General features: G+C 36.9%; 1 protein-coding gene across 1 annotated transcript in view; it reads left to right on the top strand.

Annotated features, from left to right (window-relative positions):
* Nucleotides 1–25,334, top strand: part of LOC141344535 (serine/threonine-protein phosphatase 2A regulatory subunit B'' subunit alpha-like) — a 101,748-nt gene that overhangs the window by 6,725 nt on the left and 69,689 nt on the right. The window contains exon 2 of the mRNA XM_073849414.1: nucleotides 19,218–19,285. The gene's annotated coding sequence lies outside the window, so the exon portion shown is untranslated. The remainder of the gene's footprint in view (nucleotides 1–19,217; nucleotides 19,286–25,334) is intronic.

The raw sequence follows: 25,334 nt of genomic DNA, 5'->3' as shown, positions 1-25,334 counted from the left end.
AACTAAAGAACACAGAAGCAAACACAACAAGTCCATTTAGTGTTTTTTTTTTTGGCGGCCTGCACTCTTGGAAATGTATTAGCCAAGTCTCAAGCTGTGTTACAACAATGTGATCTATTAATTATTTACGGCCCTTTTTATTTAGGATGTGCTCACTTAAGTTTTTTGGCACGTGCGCATTTTGGGGGATGTGGACACTCCCGTTCATAACTCATATCGGCTCTTATCTATTCAATCTGATGTGGTTTGGAAAGAGTTTCACTGCAAGCATTCAGCTTGCATGGCAGGTGAGGGAAAAATCTGAAAACTGCTCCCTGCAACTTATTTAAAACTCAGGCATTGCCATAGTAACTGCTTATCTGTTCTAACCCAGCGAACATCTATAAGTAGAGAGCGGTTTTCCTGTGATTCAGATGATCCTTTTGAGATAATATGGGATGTTCACGAGGCGTGAGGAACCTAAAATGCGAAAGCGCATGCCGCAGGTTTACATGCAGCTAATGAGGAGGTGAGTCTGTCATACTGAGACGAGGCTTTCATGTGCTGTAATAGATATAATCTGAGCTGGTGAATGATGGACATCTATTTGGTGCTGCAGAATTTTATGACTAATGACAGTCTGTTTAGATTACTAGTTAGTTTGATTACTGTTATGTACAAATCAGTACAAAGCTAAGCTCCTGTCTCTTGGGAACCTTCTGGCTGCTGGTTTAGTAAGTTGCTGACATATCTAATTATTTTAGCTCTGCTGCAAAACCAAACCATCGTGGGTGCACACCTGACGTGAAGCCTGTGCCAAAAGTAGGCCTCCTGAAATAACTTTTGACCAAATTTTAAGGCAGCATTGCATGTATCCTTCATAAAGGAGTCAATTCTAAAGGTAAGCTTAGTACGAAATAAATCTAAGGCTTTATCTGAACTTCCCTACTATAGACCAATTTAGTGTAGATGTCACAGTTACATCACTTGCAGCTGTGTGCACATAGTGGTTGCAGAAAATTCACTGGTAACAAATGGAGTTGAAGGGTAAAATCCATGGAATAAGAGGGAAAAAAATATTTTTGTGCCTTTTGATGTCAAAAATCAGAATGCAAATCATTTCTATAGAATACTGTTGTCAAAAACAGCATTTGAAGCTATGATTTGATTGAATGATTTCTCATTGACTTGAAACATAAATTTGTTTTAAACAATATGTCTACAGTACATAACATTCATCACAATCTCACAATTCTGACTTTGGTTTCTTGCAAATACAAGTTTATATCTCATAATTCGAACTTTATAACTCAATTTAACTCAAAAGAGTGAGTTTTCTGCTACCAGATAGGCTTCAACCATAAAAACATCATCCCTGTTTCGGATCTGTAAGACTATCTCACTATCTAACATCAAATTCGTTGAATAACAGTGCTTATCGCTGGGTGACAAGTAGGCCTGCAGCGTCGCGTCGATGACGTCGACGACTCGGTTCTAAAAAAACGTCGACGTCAAATCCAGTAGTCGACACATCACGCCCAGTCACCAGACGCATGTGGGCGACCAAAACAAAGCAGCATGGATAACGAAACTCCGTCCATTTCTCAGGTTCAGCAGCCTGCACTCTCAAGCAATACATGTCATCAGCCGTCCTACCTCAAAGGTGTGGGAATATTTTAAACACAGCCAGAAACGTAACGGTATAGTTATATGCAGTCTTTGCAAGATGGAGCTAGCATACCACACCAGCACAACTTCCATGTGGGAGCATCTTTTAGGAGGAAACTGCTAACTATGTTAAAAAAAAAATAAGATAAATCATCTAATTAGTCATTAGAATAGTCAACTGTTCGATAAAATAATCGCCCGAATAATCGTTTTAAAAATAATCGTTTACCCCCAGCCCTAGTGACAAGCTCTTGTAATAATCAGAGAACATTTTGAAAATTGTCATCTAATCAATATAATCTATAATCTTTTTTAAATCAAACTATTTTGTAGCATATCCGTGTAATTCTCTAGCTGTAAAGACTATCTTTCACAGTGAAAATGCGGACGGAATCACAAAATTCAGTTTAAAAAATGTCATGGAATTTGCCAAATTTTGGATGAAAAAAATCTAAAGTAGGTCAGTAGACATAAATCAAAATGCAATATGCACTATTGTCAGTGAATATTAAGCCACAAAATACTATTTAAATGTGAATCCTGCATGTTCTGCATGTCTCTGTGTGAATGAATGGATCAGGCATGTGGTTTTCCTTACTACACGTAGTAAAGCGCCTCTGCCACCTCAATATATGAGTACATGAACACATGAACATGATCTGTAGAACTGCTCTGAGAGTCACTTTGTGAGAATTGCACCATTTCTTTTGAGAAAAACTTGTCATACAAATGGAAACTTAAAACTCTTCACAGCAACCTGTCAAATAAATGTTTGGTTTAACTTAAAAAATTGTGACAGAAATATGTTGCTTAATTTAGGGATAGTACTACTACTACTGCTTCTAAAATTATTATTAAAACATTATTTTTAAGGAATATTTACCAGAAAAATTATTTACCAGAATTTATTTACCAGAAAAAAGTAAATACATAGCACAGTATTTCTGAAAATAAAAATAAACAAAATAATAATAAATTTGTTTTTTTATAAAAATAATTATTTATGATTTTGATTATTACAATTTAATGAAACCATTAAAATGAAACATAGAACTTGGTTAAAATAAAACTAAATGTGAGAAAAATTATTGCACTTTTAATAAATTGCAGTTAATATGTGTAAGTTGTGTGATTTCAATTAATTAGGCATGCTTTTTGATTAATACAGTTTAATTTAACCATTAATATACAGTCAAAGAAATTCTGAAAAATTAAAACTGAATTTTGGGAAAAAATAAAACCTAAGTAGGTGAAAAGAGTAGGATGTCTGATTTCACAATATTCATAAAACAGTAAAGCAATGCACCTGATGTTGGCAGGTCGCATGAAATTGACAATATGAGATGTAGTACATCCAGATTACATTTATACTACACACATTCATGCTATATAGAACATACGTATTTTTAATGGTTGTGAAGTAGGCCTTTTTAAAAGAGGACTACTTAGAGAGTATGCAATTCTGGACGCAGCCATTTGCAGTGGTGTCTGAAACCATTTTGGACATTGTAGAGTACCCTTATTAGTCCCATAATGCACCAGAATAACAAGTGTATGACCGATGTACACTCAAAGCTAGTCGCAAAAGAATACTTATGTAGAGAATGAATGAATTTCTGCATCTCGGCCTTCTGCTGCACTTAGTGGTCGATTGCGCTGACTCTTTTTTTGTTTACTTCTTCAAGTGTATTATGTTAGTGGAGTAATGTAAGCAGGAGTGAATGAGGTTATGGGGAGGTTTCAGATATAGATGGCAGAATAGCAAATAAACAGTGATGTTAATGATTTTACACAGTATTTGTGTGTTGTATATATTTTTACGCTATTTTCATCCCACAGATTCCAGATAGGAACACGCTTTGACTGACAGGTTGGTTGTTATCTAAGCAACATGTTTATACAGAAATTTCAAACAGATTAAATGAATATGACATAATGGAATCAGTATTGTCTTATCTCGTCTCTTGTGATGATACAGGTTTACTCGATCGTCAATCAGACAGTGGAGATCATTGTTTTGTCAGTGTAGTTCCAGGACTGAATTATCCCTCATGCTGCAATCAAAATGCACAGTGTGGTGGGTGGCCGTTTCCACAGGGCCATGCCACTTGTTTGATGCAAATGACAAAACTGTCCTTTGAAACTCAGAAATGTGTATTCCTTTCATAGACTTCCACAGTAATCTAATCCTCAGCCTGGTTTCGTTCTAAAACAATACCAAACTAGGGCTTGTGGCGTGTTTACAGCGTTCCCAGCGACAGGTCTTTCTCATAAAGGCTACATTATGCACATTTCTGGAGCGGAGCCCATTGCCTGAGCTCCTTCACGCTCGCAGCGGGACGTGTTTCCTCGGGGCAGCTCTGGTGTCATTGCACAGGCCTGTAGCGTGTGGAATGCAGCAGGATGAGTAAATGTCCGTGTGCCGAGCGGCCAATCACTGTCCGGCGCTCTAACACTGCGTTCTTTTGTGTGCTGTACTCGGGCACGGAGGCAAAGACATTCTTCCAGTGCCAGGAGCGCTGCCAAGAGTTCCACAGGAAAATTAGAAAGGAAGGAGGGCAAAACTGAGAGAGAACGAGAACAAAGCTATTGTGTGGCTTTAGTTACATGCCTCTCTTATTGCTCTGCTTGAATGGCAGAGAACCTTGTAGTTTTTTATTTATAAGGCCGTGTTAAATGTTTTATGGAAGGCGTTGCCTCTAACAGTGGGAATCATTCTCCTCTGGCTCAATCCTGTTGTGGGTTGGATGCTAAATTGGGATTTTTGAACTTTACAATGACTATGAGAATTGATAGAATGCCAATAAATCTTTCTTTTTATGTTATGGAAAAACCTGCACTAGGGTGAGCCCATGAGAACAGCAAGCATGTGGAATAGTAATATCAGAGGGGTGCCGCCCCATTTCCTTATTTATTTTCTTTCTGAGCGCCACCACCAGTGAAGAACACAATGACCGGTGGATACTAAGCTGTTTAGCACATGCAAGAGGTTGCAGGTTTGTTATAGTTAACTAAAACCATTAAAATGTTACACTTGAAAACAACCCAGCACTGAATGAAATTAAATGTTTAACCCAACCATCTGACTAATTTAATTTAACTCAAATATTGCTTAAATAAACCCAAAATAAGGTAAGAAATTAGTTAACATTTATTAATAAGTTGAATAAATAATAATAAAATAAATGTTCATAATAAAATAATAAAATAAATGTTCAGATTTTTTATTTACAACCTATTTTAGAGTTCATTTTAACACTTTTAAAGAAACTTAAGATTTTAAAAACTAGTCATTTTTTTAACATTAGGTAAATTGTAGTTAAATGAAACTAATTAACCTTTATTTAATTTTATTTTATTTTAGCTAGGTGCCAAGGTAACATTTCTTGTTTCCCTTTAGTTTAAATTGATGTTCCAAAATAACTAAAACCTTAAAAATGTTACTTGAAATAAAACAAGCATTAACTAAAATAAAATAAAATATTACGAAATTTTAATAAAATATTACAAAAACTTTTTCAACATTTTATTTCAGATAGGTGCCAAGGTAACATTTCTTGTTTTCCTTTAGTTTAACTTGCATGATGTTCTAAAATAACTAAAATGAAATAAAACAAGCATTAACTAAAATAAAATAAAATAATATATTTCAAACCTTTATTGATTTTTTTTTTAAATAACTAAAACTGAAATTTAAAATAAAAAGCAATAAAAGCTATATAGACATAAACACACACGCACACACACGCACACACACGCACACACACGCACACACACGCACACACACACACACACACACACACACACACACACACACACACACACACAATATTACTAAAACTAACTAAAATTATAATGAAAATGGAATATAAAATCAAAATATGAGTAAAAAATTATAATTGAATCTCAGTGATCCTAAATTAACACCGAGGGTTTGTGTGCTGCTTCTGCAGAATATGACCTTCTAAAACCTTGTTGGCCACAATACTTAAGAATCCTGCTTGGACTGGAAGGAAACAAAACCTGATAGGATTCCTAAATCATTTGTTGTTTTGTCTGTCCATCCTCATACAGCCTCACTGGTTTGTCAGGAAAGCGCTGAAGACATGTGGACATGTTTTTGTTTAGATCCTTCCAGCAGCTGTGGAAAGGACAGGGGTCGTAACCAACGCCCCTCCTTACCAAGTCAATGGGAAAGTGCTCTCCATAAATTTACTTGCTCTTTCTTCACCCTAATGGCTCCGCTGCTCTGTGGGGGGAAGCAGAAATCATAAATCAGATCTTTCCCTAGGGGAAAGTGAGAGGACAGAAAACAAGCATGAAAACTTTCATCACATTCCATAAATGCGGGTCATGGCGGCTGCTGATGTTGTTTATGAACGCTACCTCCCTCAGACACTGATGGGCCTGATATAACGGGATGGCTTTTAGTCAGTTGTGGTTTATTGATTGCTGGATAAGAGTGGATGTTAGCTCTCAGACTGAGGCCGTGCTGAGGTGGTCCGTGGGCGTCGAGATGGAGCTCAGGGTGACTGTTATACTTTCTGCCTTGCAGGCTGGTACGCTCACTTCCAGTGCATGTACAACCAGTAATGACACCCCTGTGGACCATAGGAGAGCCACATAGACAGACGAGTGAAACAAGGAAAATAATAAGCATTTGTAGCCTAGTTTTGACATTTCAGTCTTAGAAGCTGGGGTGTTATGGAAAAGTACTAATCAGGTTAAACATTACAAATGTCATTGCTATTGGAATTATACATGTTAAAGGGCACCTATTATGCCCCTTTTTACAAGATGAAATATTCTTGAGTGTCCCCTGAATGTGTCTGTAAAGTTTCAGCTTATAATATTCCACAGATCATTTATTCTAACATGGAAACATTTTTGTGGTGTGTCTAAAAAAAGAGCTGTTTTGTTGTGTATCATCTTAAATGCAAATTAGCTGCATAAGTCTGAAATTTTAGTTTTTTTCTCATCTGTGTCATCCTTTCCTATTAAAACCTTCCACTGCTGCGAAAACGCAGAAAATCGAACTTTATCCGAAACTTTTTTTTATGACGGATGAAATTTCGGAGGCAGTGTGTAAACGTGATTGACACAACTTGAGGTCATATTTATTTTTTTGACGTGTGAAAATTTCTGACTTAGTGTGCAATGACCTTTAAGCCATACTATGGGAAGCTAAACACACCAAAAGTATGATGAAACAGCGCAGTGTTACAGAGCTTGCTCTGATCTGTCATTGGCCGCACGACCGACTCGATAGCGCAGGGAGGATGCGTTTGTTTTACATTCAAAATTGAGCTCCGGTCCATCCTGTTTCCACTGATCATCCTTGAGAAGTTTCTACAACTTGATTGGATTCCCCTTTGGTAAATTTAGTTGATTGATCATGATTTGGAAAGGCACTAGGCTTGCCACGATAGACGGTGTTGACGGTGTTACCGGTTTTAAGACGCAACACCGGTGACATCACTTTTCCCCCGTGACACCGTCTCCACTTTTTTTTTATTTTTTTTATTTTTTAAGTATTCGTTTTTTAATTAAATATTTATTTGAATTGAATGGAAAATATTATTCTAAATAATTTACTTAAGACGAGAGCATGCAATATAATTAAAAACTGAACATAGCTACAATGCGTCATATTTTATTTATCACGTGAGGAGTTCGCGCTTACATATAATAAACAGCGTAAAAGTTAAGCATGTTTGGCCGAGCACGGGGCACTCCCCCTGCCCAGGGAGAGGGATGCTGAAAACAAGAGATGATGAAGGTAAGACTGCTTGGCTATTTAAAGGGATTCTCTTGTAGTGCTTGGATACGGAGTATGATTGCTGATGGTGAATTGGCCGTGTTAATTATCTGTGCGAGGAGTCGAATTTACAGAAAGAGAATGGCGGACGATTTAGTGTCCAAAAGCACCTGTTTGGCAATATTTTGGGTCCAAAGTTTGTTTTTTTTGTAGTTTTGTTGTCGTCCATTAAAACCGTTGACGCCGAATTGCCAATTCCCGCAAAACTGAAAGTGAAAGTATAATACGCACGCATTTATAAGCTATTTAAAAGCAGAAAAAAGAGCAAACCCCCACCCCCACGGTGATACCGGTATTACCGGTGTTGTCACGTGCCGATTAACCGGTGGGGAAATTTCCTCATCGTCACAACCCTAAAAGGCACACACCTGTCTATATAAAGTCCCACAGTTACAATGCATGTCAGAGCACAAACCATGCAATGAAGTCCAAGGAATTGTCTGTAGACCTCCGAGACAGGATTGTATCGAGGCACAGATCTGGGGAAGGCACAGTGGCCTTAATCATCCCTAAATGGAAGAAGTTTGGAACCACCTGGACTCTTCCTAGAGCGGGCCACCTGGCCAAATTGAACGATCGGGGGAGAAGGGCCTTGGTCAGGGAGGTGACCAAGAACCTTCCAGAAGAACAACCATCTCTTCAGCACTCCACCAGTCAGGTCTGTATAGTAGAGTGGCCAGATGGAAGCCAATAAAAGGCCCATGACAGCCCACCTGGAGTTTGCCAAAAGGTACCTGAAGGACTCTCAGACCATGAAAAACAAAATTCTCTGGTCTGGTGAAACATATATTGAACGCTTTGACCTAAATGCCAAGCGTCATATCTGGAGGAAACCAGGCATCGCATATCACCTGGCCAATACCATTCCTACAGTGAAGCATGGTGGTGGCAGCATCATGCTGTGGGGATGTTTTTCACAGACTGGAACTGGGCGACTGATGAATGCAGCAGTGTAGAAAGACATCCTTGATGAAAACCTGCTCCAGAGCGCTCTGGACCTCAGACTGGGGTAATAGTTCATCTTTCAAAAGGACAACTACCCTAAGCACACAGTCAAGATAACAAAGGAGTTGCTACGGGACAACTCTGTTAGTGTCCTTAAGTGGCCCAACCAGAGCCCAGACTTGAACCCGATTGAACATCTCTGGAGAGATCTGAAAATGGTTGTTTGCTGACGTTCCCCATCCAACCTGATAGAGCTTAAAGGAACACTCCACTTTTTTTGGAAATAGGCTCATTCTCCAACTCCCCCCGAGTTAATAAGTTGATTTTTACTGTTTTGAAATTCATTCAGCCGTTCTCCTGTTCTGGCGATATCACTTTTAGCATAGCTTAGCATAAATCATTGAATCCTATTAGACCAGTAGCATCACGTTCAAAAATGACCAACGAGTTTCGATATTTGTCCTATTTAAAACTTGACTCTTCTGTAGTTATATCGCGTACTAAGACCAGCGGAAATGTAAAGATACGGTTTTCTAGGCCGATAAGATTAGGAACTACACTCCCATTCCGGCGTAATAGTCAAGGAAGTTTGCTGCCGTAACATGGCCGAAGCAGGCGCAGTAATATCACACAGCACATGTGCAAATGTTTACTTCCGTCAACATATCCAACGTGCATGCACAGCACAGACAGCGTTCCTCGCCATGGAGACATTTGTGAGAGACGATTTAGAAGATATTTACTTTGGTGCAGATCCTAAACCGTATCAATTTGAACCAGAATTCACTGAAGCTAAGGTTTTGGTACGCGAAAGACAAGAAAGTGTGTCTGAACTGCCTGGGACAGAAGGGATGAGGAGAGCAGATTCGCGCTGGCGGGGCTTGCCAACCCATGCCAACTAAAAGTGAGTGCCTGTGTTGTCGCGAGTGGGACTAGGTATTGCCATCGATGGCAAGGGTGGATCTACCTGATGAGGAAGTGTCAGGTCGCAACATCCGAGGACTTGGATGCAATGCTGCATCCTGCAATAGTCGATTTTTTTTTCCGGTTTGACAAAATAAACTAGAAAAAACGTCACACGCCGAGTGGACCTAATGGCCAGCTGTCGCAAGAGTAAGTTATTCCTGCTACATTATATAATATAAAGATTTTAAATGCATACTGTCAGTTTGCATTTTCAGGCTTACATTCATGATGTACACTTTTACTCAAAACTGACTTTAAAACACCACCGACTGTTCGCAATAACTTTCTTTTGCAATCACACATGGAATTTGGTCATAGCAAATACTAAGCCAACTGTTCGCCCAAACCTAGTCGTCAGGGGTTGCATTTCACAGGTAACGTTAGCAATTAATCATGTTTCACTTACAGCCGTGGGCGATGCTCCTTGTTGTCCTGTCTGTAACGTTAGTTTGAAGATTGTTGGGATCGCCGTGTCCCTTAGACGCCGTGCTGTAGTACCGGTAAAACTATCCAAATAGTCATCTGGTTCAAAATCCTCGGAGCAAACACGCCATTTCTTGATCGTTTCTAACGGTGTTTTGAGATCTATGTTCAGAGCAGCCAGCCATTGATTCATTAGTCGAAATTGCTTTTTTTTTCGTGGGAATTCTATGAAAGATGGTAGTAGATTACGTCTTCGACTTACTATCACAGCCCCTTACAATGCACATAACCATAGCTAATCACACACAGGTAAATCCAGCCACTAACAATTTACCAGCTGCAACTCTGACAGCTGCAACAACCGGAATTACACAAACTTAGCACCGGTCACATTGGAAGTTACCTAGCTGGGATCTAATTTCAGGCGCTGTGTGATATTAATGCGCCTGCTTCGGCCATGTTACGGCAGCAAACTTCCTTGACTATTACGCCGGAATGGGAGTGTAGTTCCTAATCTTATCAGCCTAGAAAACCGCTGCTTTACATTTCTGCTGGTCTTAGTACACAATATAACTACAGAAGAGTCAAGTTTTAAATAGGACAAATATCGAAACTCGTTGGTCATTTTTGAACGCGATGCTACTGGTCTAATAGGATTCAATGATTTATGCTAAGCTATGCTAAAAGTGATATCGCCAGAACAAGAGAACGGCTGAATGGATTTCAAAACGGTAAAAATCAACTTATTAACTCGGGGGGAGCTGGAGAATGAGCCTATTTCCAAAAAAAGTGGAGTGTTCCTTTAAGAGGTACAGCAAAGAAGAATGGGAGAAACTGCCCAAAAATAGTTGTGCCAAGCTTGTAGCATGACCCTACAGTGCGACCAATTGACTACTGCAGTGCGCCGACATGCGCGTCGTTGCGCTCCGGGCGTCCCGTGTTCAAATCCCGACTCGAGGACATTTCCCGATCCTGCCCCCTATCTCTCTCTCCCACTTTGCTTCCTGTCATTTCTGATCTGTCCTATCACAGTAAAGGCAAAAATGCCAAAAATAAATCTTAACAAAAAAAAAAAAGCTTAAATCACTTTAAGGAGTCAAATATCACCTCGTAATGGGAAGACAAATTTTTTATCAGATTTTTTGATTATTGATTAGAAGGTGCTTCTGAAATTTTGACTGTGCTCCTAAATTTTTTAAGTTAGGAGAAAAAGAAAAGTAAGTGTAGAGCCCTGTGAGGCCTCATACTCAAAGACTTGAGGCTGTAATTGGTGCCAAAGGTGCATCAATGAAGTATTGAGCAAAGGCTGTACTGTGAATACTATTTTTTTTTCCTCCAAGAACAAACTTTTTTCACGTTGTCATTATGGAGTATTGTTTGTAAAATATTGAAGAAAATAATGGATTTAATCCATTTTGGAATAAGGCTGTAACATAACAAAATGTGAAAAGAGTGAAGCGCTGTGAATCATTTCTGGAACACCAGGATTGCTTACGACATTGTTGACGTTACTACTGCTGGAGTGTGGAGAAAATAGAGGACAGCGTACAACCAAACACAACTTGCTGAGTAACTATGGCAATGCAGGGCTGTCATTCAGCGCCCGTGGGCGGGGCCTAAACAAAGTGACATCACACCGCTTTGAGAATCGAAACCACATGCCTAATGAAACTGGTTTGGTTTAATAGGCATTAAAAAATAAGAAGTCGGTGATGATTTCTATCATTGTTTCATAGGGTGGTTGTGTTCACACACTGTCAACACACATTTATGTCCAAACAACATGTAAAAGTGGATTTTGCATAATAGGTACTCTTTAATTTGGCTGCTGGATTTTTTTAGATTTCCATATTTGTCTATTTTGCTTATTTACATTTAAATTTAGGATGAAAGACTTGCGTTTATGCTTCAAGGCCTATTACTCATATTGCCTGCGTTCGCTCAAACTGATTTGAATGGTGTGTGCTAGCAAATGAAATTTCCACTTGGTAAGTTCCTCCCACTACTGAAGAAACTATTTATTCTTCTAGAAAGGCTAAAATAATAAATAATTCTGAACAAATCCCATCATTTTGGAGGGAAACGACACAAAAAAATATCATTTACATTTACAGTGCATCAATTCCACATGGTATGTTGATTTGCATATATTTGTACTTTGTTTATTTGGATGCATATGGTTTTAAATTTAGGATGAAAGACTTTATGCTGAAGGCCACTTTTTTTAGACGAATATCTGGCTTTATATAGAAGAGAAGTTCGCATATTTGCCCAAAACAGCTATTTATAAAAGTCACCGGGGATCAGCTGTACCCAAAGGACCGCTGTCGAATGCTGATGCGTTTCCTGTGAAAGTCAATGCTATGTTTTCTTAAAATACAACCTCATTACTGTGAGACTGCTGGGTAGAAAGCTGACGTTTGTTTGTCTGCAGGCAATAAACTTTGAGCTCAGACTCATTTTTTGGAAAGATCTTAATGATTGTTTTTTGGAAAACGCCCTGGTTGTGGGTGGGGTCCTGAGTAGGAACACACTGTAACATAGTGAAGGTTGCAACATGTCGACATGACTGCAATATCAATGCTTTCCCCTGCTAATAAGGGGAAAGCACAGTGCTTCTAAGATGATTTTGTATATAAGGCCATGTTTATGATACCTTATGCCCTACAGGGCTTTTGTGCATTATTTAAAAGACCTTGGGGCTCCATGTGACCGACCCTGATTAGTATTTAGCTGCTTGTGTTCTTATTTGCACCCTATTTATTCTGGTGCATTGCTAAAACACAATGACACACTTCCTTCAGGCTGCGTTTAAGTAGTTTCCATGGCTACAAACGCTCTTGCAGCTGGATGGGCAAAATGAGCAGAGAGCATGGTCGTTAATGTACTCCCAAACACCCCTCTTTCACTCTTTCTCCGCTCTCTCTCCCTAAAGGTCTTGTTTTGGCACTGTAGGGAGGGATTTTTTGGGAGGTTTGGGAGTAGAGCAAGTTTGATTGCACAGATGTTGCACCCCAGCACAGGTGTGGCCTAACTGGAGCGCGCTGGAGGAGCTGATTTGAAGAGATGAATAGATAGAAACACATCTATGGGCGTAAAGAGAGCCAGGTAGAGATGTTGGATTACTGAGAAGATCTAAGATGGGAGATTCCCAGGTGAAGCTTTGGTCGGAAAGCCTTTGGTAAATGCATCAAGAGCCTGTCAGGTTCGTTTGACAAGGCAAGGTATGTATTCGCTCTACTTTTCATCTTACACCAAAGAATTGTCACAAAACTACAGAGACATTCTTTTTGGCTGTGGTTAATAAAAAACACTTGAGGATGAGATTTGGATGTGAGGAGAGAAGAACAAAGTAACAACAGAGAGAGTGAATTTTTTTGTGGGTTGAAATTGAAACTTTATATAAAAAGCTAAAGAAAAGCTTTATGTGTGAAAGTTTCCTTTTAGTAGACATTTTAAAAGGAATGTTTTGTCGTAATTTAGCTTTATTTGGTTCTAAGCCCTTTATTTCTTTTATGTAAGATACAAAAGGAGATATTTTAATCTATGTTGTTCAAAGAATCTCTGAGCTCTGAATTTCATTTTTTTATACAAAGAGGGCCTTCTGTGACCATCTGCCATTATTTTATTTTTTAGATTTTTTTTTGTTTAGGTCTGGTGATGACTCATTTAGATTGAAAAAAAGTAATTTAAATTGTTTGTAAACTACAACATTTTGTTTTAATTTAATTTAATTATAGTTTTAATTTATATGAATTTATTTTGTTTTCATTTTATTTAATTTTATTTTGTATTTTATTTATTTTTTGTTTTGTTTTGTTTTATTTTATTTTATAAAAGGAGATATTTTAATCTATATTGTTCAAAGAATCTCTGAATTCTGAAATGCTGCTCTTTTCAAACCAGACCATCTACCACCATTTTATTTTTCAGAGTGTAAATTTTTTTTATTATATAATTGTTTTCTTTAGGTTTGAATATGACGTGTGAAGTACTAAATTTTATTTTATTTTAATAATTGTATTTTATTATATATTATTTATTATTATTATTATTATTATTATTATTGTTTTTTTTTTTTTTTTTTTTTTTTTTTACAAAAGAAGAAGATATTTTAATCTATATTGTTTAAATAATCTCTGAGTTCTGTATTGCTGCTCTTTTCCTACAAAGTGGGCCTTCTGTGACCATCTGCCACCATTTTATTTTTTACATTTGTTACATTTTTAAAGATTTTTTCTTTAGGCCTGGAAATTACTTGGAAAAAGAGTAAAAGTCATGTATATATTTATAAACTTCAATTGTTTTTTAAAAATTGTTATTATTTTATTTTATATTAATTTATTTTAATTTAATTTAATTATATTATTTTATTTTATTATTTTTATTATTATTTTATTTTGTGTTTTTTATTTTATTTTATTTTATTTTACTTTATTTTACAAAAGGTGATATTTTAATCCATATTGTACGAAGAATCTCTGAGCTCTGAATTGCTGCTCTTTTCATACAAAGAGGAGCTTCTGTGACCATCTACCACCATTTTATTTTTCAGATTTATTAGATATTTAAAGATTTTTTTCTTTAGGCATAGAAATGACTTGGAAAAATAGTAAAAGTCATGTAAATCTTTGTAAACTACAACATAATTTATTTTATTTTATTTATTTTATTTTATTTTATTAAAAAGATTGAGATCAGGCCAGGCAATCTCTCTACAAATGAAAAATCCTTATCTAGTAATTACAAACAGGAGGAAAGGTCATGGGAAAAAATCATTGAAACATCATTGATATTCATTGGTCAAAAAGAATGGTCACCTTGGGCCATGTGCAAACTCCAACAAAAAATTTGCAATATAAAAATAGTCAATGTGACTCATTCTGTCTGATGCGGTAATATTTAATGGGTTTATTTCACTTCAGACATATAAATATGCACGTTTGTTTTGTCACACCCAGTCTTTAAACCGAATGATACAGCGGTTCCTCCCTGGGTGGGTCACTAATGGCTGTTGATTGTGATTGTTTTGTAACTATATTTTCAGGATGTTAAAGGAACTTTCCTGTAAGAGCTTGTGATGAAGGGTGTAATAAGGATTGGGCCTTACGATCCTTTTGTTCATTATTGCACATGGCAGTTGGATGAGTCTCGAACTCTTAAGATGACCTGCTCATGAATCGTGAGTCAAGCATCTCAATTTGTTTAGACAAGTTTTTGCTAGTGTTATTGTTAGCTATTATATCACATGTATCTGCCAAACTAGGCACTGTTACACAGGGTTTAAAATGGGAAAGGGTTCTATTTGCATCTTTACCTTGGGGTCAGGTCAACACTGAGCTCATCTGAAGGTTTCCAAAAATACAGACCAGAAATAAGCCCAACCTCTCTGAGGTTACAAGTTCAGTAGCTGTTCATATAGATTGTTTATTAAACATTTATGTGAATCCTATGAAAACTGTCAAGATGATGTTTGGGTTATATAACCCAAACCCAGACATCATCTTGACAGTTTTCATAGGATTCACATTAGGTTTTTATCTTCATATAGTAGACTTCAATAGGGACAAATCAAAGAAACTGTAGTTCATCACAGAAGATTAAGCCTATTTTCAAGAGTTTTAAGGGATAGAAATGAAAAATTATTTATTTAATTACTCACCTTCATGTTGTTCCAAACCCGTAAGACCTTTGTTCATCTTTGAAACACAAAGGTAGGGCCCTTGCTGTCCATGGAGGGTCAGAAAGCTGTCGGATTTCATCAAAAAATCTTAATTTGCATTCCGAAGTTGAACGAACGTCTTACGGATTTGGAAAGACCTGAGGGTGAATAATTAATGACAGAATTTTCATTTTTGGTTGAATTAACCCTTTAAAAAGGATTATACACAGATTGGTGTAGAAGCCATTTCACTCAGAAACTGTCACTGTTGGTGTTTTTGCCTTTATTATTGTAGCACAGTATTAGGGCTGAAATCTTTCACATCAGTGAATAAATGCATAGATATGCAATAATTCATACTCCTAATTGGTATAGTGGTAGAATTTACGTTAGGCATGTAGGAGGTCTTGGGTTCTAATCCGCCACGTGTAATTTTTTTTCTCCTTATTAAAGCAACACTAAGTAACTTTCCCTCAACGCTCCCTCTACAGGTTGGAAGCGGAATTGTCCATTACCGCTGTCATAAATAATTTAGCCTACCGTCGCGTCACATGCACGTTATTTGTTTGGAGGCTATCCAGGACCGGCTTTGGAAATAACGATGTCCAGTGACAAGGTAGAGTACGTTGTATGACTTTATAAAAGTATGAAAACCTTTTGTGAAGCCTGCCGTGAAGCAAGTCGCATTTGTAGTCTCATTTGAACTACAAAACCGCGACCCGACGACCCAAACTTACATAGTGCTGTTATGGCCGATAGAGGGTCGCAAAGCGAATATGAAAGTGCCGTTTCACCCTGTTATGAGTTGATGAACCACTGACACAAGTTCGGAAACATTATTTTAAGGTAAAAACAACTCTTTGGTGTTGACAATTCCGCCTCCAACCTGTAGAGGGAGCATTGAGGGAAAAGTTACTTAGTGTTGCTTTAAAATCAGAGATGTTCATCAATAATTGTATATGCAGAGCTGGGACACAATTTATGTTTTGTTTTGTGATTTGACCGGAATTTAAGCGATACATTTAAGCGCTGGTGTGTGAGACTGTGTAAGAGCCACAAGAACTAAAAATACTAAAAACATAACTAAAAATACACAAACATTCATCATGATTTTAAAAACAACAGATTCTAGCACCAGATTGTCGCTTATTTAACAGAAACAAATGTCATGTATGTTTCATCTGCATCAGGTACGTCCTTGCCGCGAGATGTTTCAAAAAAGTCATGGGGACAATATCGACTCTGCCAAAAAGTGGTGGGGACATGTCCCACCCGTAAATTACGTAAATGTCTAACGTACAAAGACTGAAATAGCATTTTATCGTAAAACATACTCAAATAATCTTTTAATAATCAGTTTACCTTAATGTGCTTCTTCTTGAGCCACCCCTTTGTTGCCTTGGCCGTGTGTTATGGGTCATTGTCATGCCAGATGCCCATCCAAGACCCATTTTCAATGCCCTGGCCCTGACGGTACATGGCCCTGTCCATCGTCCCTTTTGATGCAGTGCAGTTGTCCTGTCCCCTTAGCAGAAAAACACCCCCAAAGCATAATATTTCCACCTCCATGTTTGACTGTGGGGATGGTGTTCTTGGGGTCATAGGCAGCATTCCTCCTCCTCCAAACACGGCGAGCTGAGTTAATGCCAAAGAGTCCAATTTTTGATCTCATCTGACCACAACACTTTCACCCAGTTCTCCTCTGAATCATTCAGATGTTCATTGGCAAACTTCAGACGGCCTGTTCATGTGATTCCTTGAGCAGGGAGACCTTGAGGGCGCTGCAGAATATCAGTCGAACCAATTGTGTTCTTGGTGACTATGTTCCCAGCCGCCTTGAGATCATTGACAAGATCCTCCCGTGTAGTTCTGGGCTGATTCCTTACTGTTCTCATGATCATTGAAACTCCACGAGGTGAAATCTTGCATGGAGCCCCAGACCGAGGGATATTGACAGTTATTTTGTGTTTCTTCCATTTGCGAATAATTGCACCAAATGTTGTCACCTTCTCACCAAACTGCTTGGTGATGGTCTTTAAGCCCATTCCAGCCTTGTGTCGGTCTACAATTTTGTCCCTGACATCCTTGGACAGCTCTTTGGTCTTGGCCATGGTGGAGAGTTTGGTATCTGATTGATTGCTTCTGTGGTCAGGTGTCTTTTATATAGGTAACAAACTGAGATTAGGAGCATTTACTCAGATTTATATAAAAATGTGTTTTATTTTCTTGACACATTACAGTAGTGAGAATTTGTTGTGAAACGTGTTGTCATGAACCTAAAAGATTTGTTTCCCTCCACAATAAAAATTACCTGATAATTTATTCACCCCCATGTCACCAGAGATGTTCATGTCTTTCTTTCCTTCAGGAAAACGTTCAAGGATTTTTCTCCATATAGTGGACTTCAATAGGGATCAATGGGTTGAAGGTCCAAATTTCAGTTTCAATGCAGCTTCAAAGGGCTGAACACAATCCCCGCTGAGAAATAAGGGTCTTATCCTAAAATGATTCTTTTTCCTCAGAAATGTTTTCTGGAATGATTTCCTCAGAAATTTAATTTCTTTTCGTAAGAAAGAAAGTCTTGGATCAACATCTGTTATGACATGGGGGTGGGTAAATTATCAGGAAATTTTTATTCTGGCAGTGAACTAATCCTTTAATGCCACAATGCAAAAATATCTTCACTTAGTTGTTTTCATTTTGCTAAAAGTTTAGATATAAATGTAGGTCTGGTCAGTCTGTTAACAGAGAAAAACAAACCAAAGAGCTAAAAGCCAAGAAAAATAATCATTCAAACTTCTGGGATTTACTCCCCTGACAAGAAAAAATATATCATAGGTTTGCACCTACTCAATCATGATTTTTTTTTTTCCTTTTGGGGCACTGAGTCAGTGGGCGAGCCGTGGTCTTTGTGGTTTTGCATACGTATGTGCACTGAAACTTACTCACACTGAAACATACTAAGTTTGGAAAGTCAGTATATGTAAACAGCTAAATATATCAACATAGCATAAGCCAGCACTTGTATGTCACTCTCTAGAGTTCTGGTATGGATGGAGCTCTTCCAAACGCCATTGATTACTTCTTTTTAGCCTGTTTTTATAAACATCTACCCAGTCTGAGTTCACCGAAAGAATGAATCAGCAATTATGATTTCATGCAATGTGATGAATCATTTTGTGCTACAACGAGTGAAGCTGTGTAATGATGGAAATGGTCATGGCAGAACTGCAGTTGAATTAATGCAACATTACTCAGCGTTTACGAATCCTTAGCCGATAGCATCGGAAATTGCTTTTTAATTATACGCCTGTTCGAATTCCCATTATTTGCTGAGTAAGAAAGGCCGATTGAATCTAAAGATCAGATTTAAAGGGAGCGCAAGCACAGGAATGGGTCTAAACCATTTTTCCACCATGTTTTGGTTTAAAGTAGGCCACTAGTCCAGTGAGTACATTACAAACTGGTTCCAGTGAATCACTTAATGCAATCGAGTGGTTAGTGTCCCGCCGTTCTGTTGCATTATGGGTTGACTTAGTCATTTTCAAGGGAAAAGCAGTGTTCACACAATCTTAAGTGTACCATTTGATTAGTTTTCTAAAAAGAAGCAGACAGACAGTGAAGGGGAAAGTGGCACACAGTACGTCTGTCTTTCATTTAAACAAAAAGCTTGTTCTCTCTTGAAAATGTCAATGTTCGGTTGAATATTAACTGCACCTGTTGAACTGAATCAGTTTTTTGCTCTTTATTCCACAGGTAGGAGTACAAATCCTCTCTGGACTGCAAGAGCTGCGCCGCGCTAAAGCTGGACTCCAAATAAACAGGTAATGAATGGAAGGAGCAGGTAGCTAAAACTAAACCCATGTGATTGTTGACAGATGGCGCTTGTTTGTTTTCCTCCCTAATCTAACTCAGAAGTGTGTGGTGGTACTTCTTTTTTTATTTTGAGTTCTGGAAACGTAATGCCTAGAGAAAGTGTAGCTATTACTTCTGCACCACTGAGCCCCAAAGGCACCATATCAACCACCTGTGTGTCTGCTTGGACCGCGTTTTTTTCTTTTTTATAAGTTGGTGAGTGTAACATTTCTGACAAGGGGCCTTTTACATGCCATTGACTAAACTAAAACATGGCAGTAATGAGAGCCTATAGCTTTCACTCGGTGAAGCGTCTGATGAAAAGAAGGACTCTCCAAAGACGTTGAATCACAGCCATAACCTGTAAATCAAGGCGGCTTTGTAGAAACCTCTGCGTAGTCCACTTCAGTGTAGACCATTGCTCAGAAACGCACATGAGTCACACTTATTGCGGCGGTAAAACAACCTCACAATCTGGCCTCAGTCTCACGGGACATTCTTAAGGAGTGAGGTAAGACAGACCCAGGAAACCTCCCAGCATTTTATTCTTTGGATTATTTCTCTTTATGGGAAAATACTGTCACCACTCCCTCTTAGTGTTGTTCCCTTTAAAAGAAAAGAGCCAGACAAAGCACTGGATCAAATTTAGACTAATGTGTCTGCACACAACTCCTGAACAGATTGATAGAGAGAGATATATTATGAGATATATAGATTGATAGATATAGACATGAATCGAATTTGATAGATCAACAGAATTATCTTATGTATAGACAGACTGTGTTGTCATTATCTGTTATGAACAGGAAGGACCTCAGGCTTGCTGACATGTTTGATTATTTATATTTTCAAAATGTGTGATTCAAAGTGGAAGTGTCTTTCCTCAGCATTTTCGCATGAGTCATTTGGCACGTGGAAGCTACATTATATGGTAAACAAGTATTTAACCAAAGGAATCCTCTTGCTGTCTTTCTTTCCTCTTGCTTTAACTGATTTATAAATACAGTCAAATCAAACTTTATTCAGACACCTTCAACATTTCTCACATTATCACAGTTTATTCGCTATAAGTTTAGAAAATGATAATAAAATATTACAAGAACTTAAACTGTGTCAGAACAAATTCTTCTTGATAATGTTAGATAACTTTGATAGAAAGGTATGTAATAGATTACAGTCAACCAAAAATGTAGACTACTATCAATACTTTGTTGACCAATTACCAAGCAGTGCCTAATTTTATTCAGTCTGTGGTGTAAAAGGTTGCATTAGCATTTAAAGAAAAAGCACTTAAGCAAAACATGGTCAGGTCAAAGTGTCTGAATAATCTTTGGTCCCAAATTTTTTTAATCAATTTTACTGGTAGTCCACTGTATGAAGAATTTGTGAGTATAATATGTCACAGTTTGCTTTGTTTTTGCTATCCTCACTTACATAAATGAACTATAGTGTCCTGCACCTCAAAAAATGTAAAAAGTTATATCTGGTGTTTAAGTAATTTTTGGTTTGACTGTACGTTTTTATTGATTTATGTCACACTGAAATCTTCTGCTCTTGTCTATGAAAGCTTGTTTAAGTAAAAATAAAAATAAAAAATCTAAATCTGTTTTATTTTTTTTTTCCAAATTCCTTTTTTACCAATTTTTTTTTTTTTTTTTGATTCTGGAATCTGTTGTAATTGGTCTAGACTCTGATTAATTGTTCAATTGAATAATATTATTTAAATAGAATATATAATTAATTTAAATCATGAAAATTACCCAATTTAAAAGCAATTTGTTAAAAGTTTAACAAAAATTAATTTTTTAAGGTTTTATTCTTACCAAATACTGTGTTTTCCATTGATTTTCTGGATTCCATTTTAATGGTTTCATGAAATTTTAATAATCAAAAGCATCTCAAACTTCTGTGTATGTACATTTTCCTGGTAAACAATCATTAAAAATAATGGTTTGATAATAATTTTATTATTAATAGTCTTATCATTACATTAAGTAATATATTAATATTAATATATTAATATATATATCAGTTTTTTAATTAAACCAAACTTTTATTCTGACGGGTTGCTGTGAAGACCTTTACGTTTCATTTTGTGTGTGAAATATATTACGGTAGTTTTATCGTTTATACTTTAAAAATGCTCATAAAGTGACTCTCAGAACGGAGATTCTAGAGATTGTTTATGTGTTCATGTACTCATATATTGAGGCGGCAGAGGCTGAAAACACATTGTGCATCAAGTGCTCTTTAGTATGTGTGTAGTAAACGAAATTGTGCGTCTGCGCCATTCATTCACAGACACGCAGAACATGCAGAATTCATATTTAATTAGTATTTTTGTGGCTTAATATTCACTGACACTAGCCCATATCACATTTTGATTTAAAGGAACACTCCACTTTTTTTGGAAATAGGCTCATTCTCCAACTCAACCCCGAGTTAATAAGTTGATTTTTACCATTTTGAAATCCATTCAGCCGTTCTCCTGTTGTGGCGATATCACTTTTAGCATAGCTTAGCATAGATCATTGAATCCTATTAGACCAATAGCATCACGTTCAAAAATGACCAACGAGTTTCGATATTTGTCCTATTTAAAACTTGACTCTTCTGTAGTTATATCGTGTACTAAGACCGGTGGAAATGCAAAGCTTCAATTTTCTAGGCTGATAAGATTAGGAACTACACTCCCATTCCGGCGTAATAGTCAAGGAAGTTTGCTGCCGTAATATGGCCGAAGCAGGCGGAGTATTATCAGAAATGAGTTTCCAGCTAGTTTAGCATTTGCACATGTGCTGCGTGGTATTACTGCTCCTGCTTCGGCCATATTACGGCAGCAAACTTCCTTGACTATTACGCCGGAATGGGAGTGTAGTTCCTAATCTTATCGACCTAGAAAATTGAAGCTTTGCATTTCCACCGGTCTTAGTACACGATATAACTACAGAAGAGTCAAGTTTTAAATAGGACAAATACCGAAACTCGTTGGTCATTTTTGAACGCGATGCTATTGGTCTAATAGGATTCAATGATCTATGCTAAAAGTGATATCGCCAGAACAGGAGAATGGCTGAATGGATTTCAAAACGGTAAAACTCAACTTATTAACTCGGGGGGGAGTTGGAGAATGAGCCTATTTCCAAAAAAAGTGGAGTGTTCCTTTAAGTTTACCATGGAAATCATAGGGCCCTAGATTGTTTATCTCACAGTTGTGACAATTTTTCTTGTAATAGCGAATTTTATATCTAACAAAAAACTTTTTGTTTTTTATTTTAGCGCATAATAGTGAAATTCAGTATGAACAATGAACTTCCATAATTGTCAGTTATTTACTGATCAAATGAGTCTCAGTAAAAGACAGTGACTGCCAAATAATGTCAGAATGTGTCCCTTTGCAGGCTAAAAAATGCCAATTAATGGCAAGGTTTTATTGCAGTATGCAAATCATTTGTCATAAATCAAGGCTGATGGCTTTAACCCCATGTGGAGTTGTGTTCGTCACACTGCTTTGAGTTTTCCTCTGATTGTTTTAATCGCAGATTTGCAGCAAAGCTCACTTTGCTCATTGGGTAGAGACACTTGTCTTGAAATACTGAGAACATGAATCATGTAAAAAAAAAAAAACAGTGCCAGCTGAAAGACCAAACATTTCTTTTAATAAAAGCCTGCACTGTTATTTTCTAGATGTCTCAGACTTGCAGTTATAGAGCCATTTCTAAGAAGAAAAAAATCCAGGTGTTTTCACTCAGGCCTGTCTAGACCTCAAGCCATGTTTTTTAACAAAAGTAAGTCCTGAGGTCTTTGGTCTGTGTGGCTGTGTAATATATTGCACAACCATGCATGATGGGAGTAAACCTAATGCAAGGATTGAGTTGAGTGAAAACACAAGCATGTGGTTGGAGACTCTGACTATGTCTATCATTTCTGATTGAGCCGAGGATGAGCAACCCGCAGTGATGTGCCTGAGGCACGTCTCCATGGATTATAAAACCCCATGGGTTTTGCGGGCCAGCAATGGTAATGCTTCACCCTGAAACATAGTTGGCGGACTACACTGTTTTTGCATTTAATGGTTTTATGTAACCATTGCTAAGACCAATTAGTATCATTTTTGATGCAGGGAAAATGACAAATGACACAAGCCCATTAATTTTTATGATTATTTTGACTTTCTCCTCCATTATTACATTCATCACTGCTATTTTTAATTGAGAGAATGCACATAACAGAGGTGTTGTGGGTGATGGGGTCTGTCAGACTAATAAATCACAGTCTGCACAGACCGTGCACGTCATGCTCTGCCTCATTTCCCGTCTCCTTAAATCACTCCAAACACCAGAACAAATATATATAGTCCTTTGAGCGACTGCAGCTCAGCCAGAATGTTGCGCAGACTGACCCGCTTCTTTGACCAGCACTCACTATTTTTGAGTCTTACTCAGTGTTGGGAAATTACTAACTAAAATAGTGTCATTACTAACTTGACTGCCATTTTTAGTTGCATGACAGGACAAAATAGCTTTTCCAGTAATAAACTTCAGTTCCAGTGAGTAGCCGTGTTTACTTTAGTGAACCATCTTGTTTGGACTAATCATGTAAATTGATTGTATTTATTTATTATACTGTTTATGCCTTTGGCTTGGTTTGTTTATTTATTTTAGTGACTGCATATTTAGGTAAATTATGCTAATTATGCTATTGACATGATTATACATAATGTTTATTCCAAATAGATTGGTTGTATTTAGTGTAAATGCATCAATTCTGTTTATTGCTTTGTTTATTTAGTTATTTAATTATATACACTGTCATTCAAACTTTGGGATCAATACAATTTTTTTATGTTTTTTTTTTTTTTAAATAAGTTTCTTATGCTCATCATGGCTGCATTTATTTGATCAAAAAATACTGAAAAAAATAATTACTCCAGTCTTCAGTGTCACATGATCCTTCAGAAATCATTCTAATATGCTGATTTATTACCAATGTTAAAAACGGTTGTGCGCTTAATATTTTTTGGAACCTGTGATACTTTTTTTTAAAGATTCTTTAATCATTTAAAAGTTAAAAATGAAAAATCATTTATTTATGTGTAACCTTGTAACAATCTAAATTGCAGTTTAAAAAATTTGGGGTCAGTAATTTTTTTTAAAGAAATTAATACTTTAATTCAGCAAGGATGTGTTCAGCTGTAGTGATAGTAAAGACTTGTACTGTTAGAAAAGATTTCTATTTCGAATAAATGCTGTTCTTTTTAACTTTTTATTCATCAAAATATCCTGAAAAAAGAATCACCGGTTCCAAAAAAATATTAAGCAGCTCAACTGTTTTCAGCACTATAATAAATCAGCATATTAGAATGATTTCTGAATGATCGTGTGACAGTGAAAACTGGAGTAATCATGCTGAAAATTCAACACAGAAATAAATTATATTTTGAAGTAAATTAAAATAGAAAACAATTATTTGAAATTGTAACAATATTTTACAATATTGCTGTTTTTCTGTATTTTTGTCCAAATAAATGCAGTCTTGATGAGCCTAAAAGACTAAAAAAAAACATTAAAAAATCTTACTGATCCCAAACTTTTGAACAGTGATGTAGATAGACAGATGAATAGAGTCACCTAAATTTCAAGTTAGATTGTAGTAGCATTTTATAGCATTTTAACATTTCATGTATATGTTTTTTTAGTGGTTTTGACATGGTTATATATGGTGTTTTACAATTGTATTAGTTGTATTTAGTTTAAATGTATAGGTTTATTTAGACAGACAGACAGAGGCCCCTTAAAAAGCAGTTTTTTTAGTAGCTTGTAGTGTTGCCAAATACTTTTTCAAAAGTTTAGCTGAACTGTTATTTGCTTTTAAACTGTTGCATGCAAATAGAAGCATTACACATTTAAAGCTAAAGATACACATTATTTAAAGCACCAACACCAGTCATGTAAAGCTACTCCAAACATGCAGAACTGTAATGACACTAACTGAAGCATTGCCAGTTCTTCGTTTGAC

This window comes from Garra rufa, chromosome 10, assembly GCF_049309525.1.
Source record: "Garra rufa chromosome 10, GarRuf1.0, whole genome shotgun sequence".
In the NCBI taxonomy this organism is placed as follows: Eukaryota; Metazoa; Chordata; class Actinopteri; order Cypriniformes; family Cyprinidae; genus Garra; species Garra rufa.
This window is presented reverse-complemented; position numbering and strand designations above follow the sequence as displayed.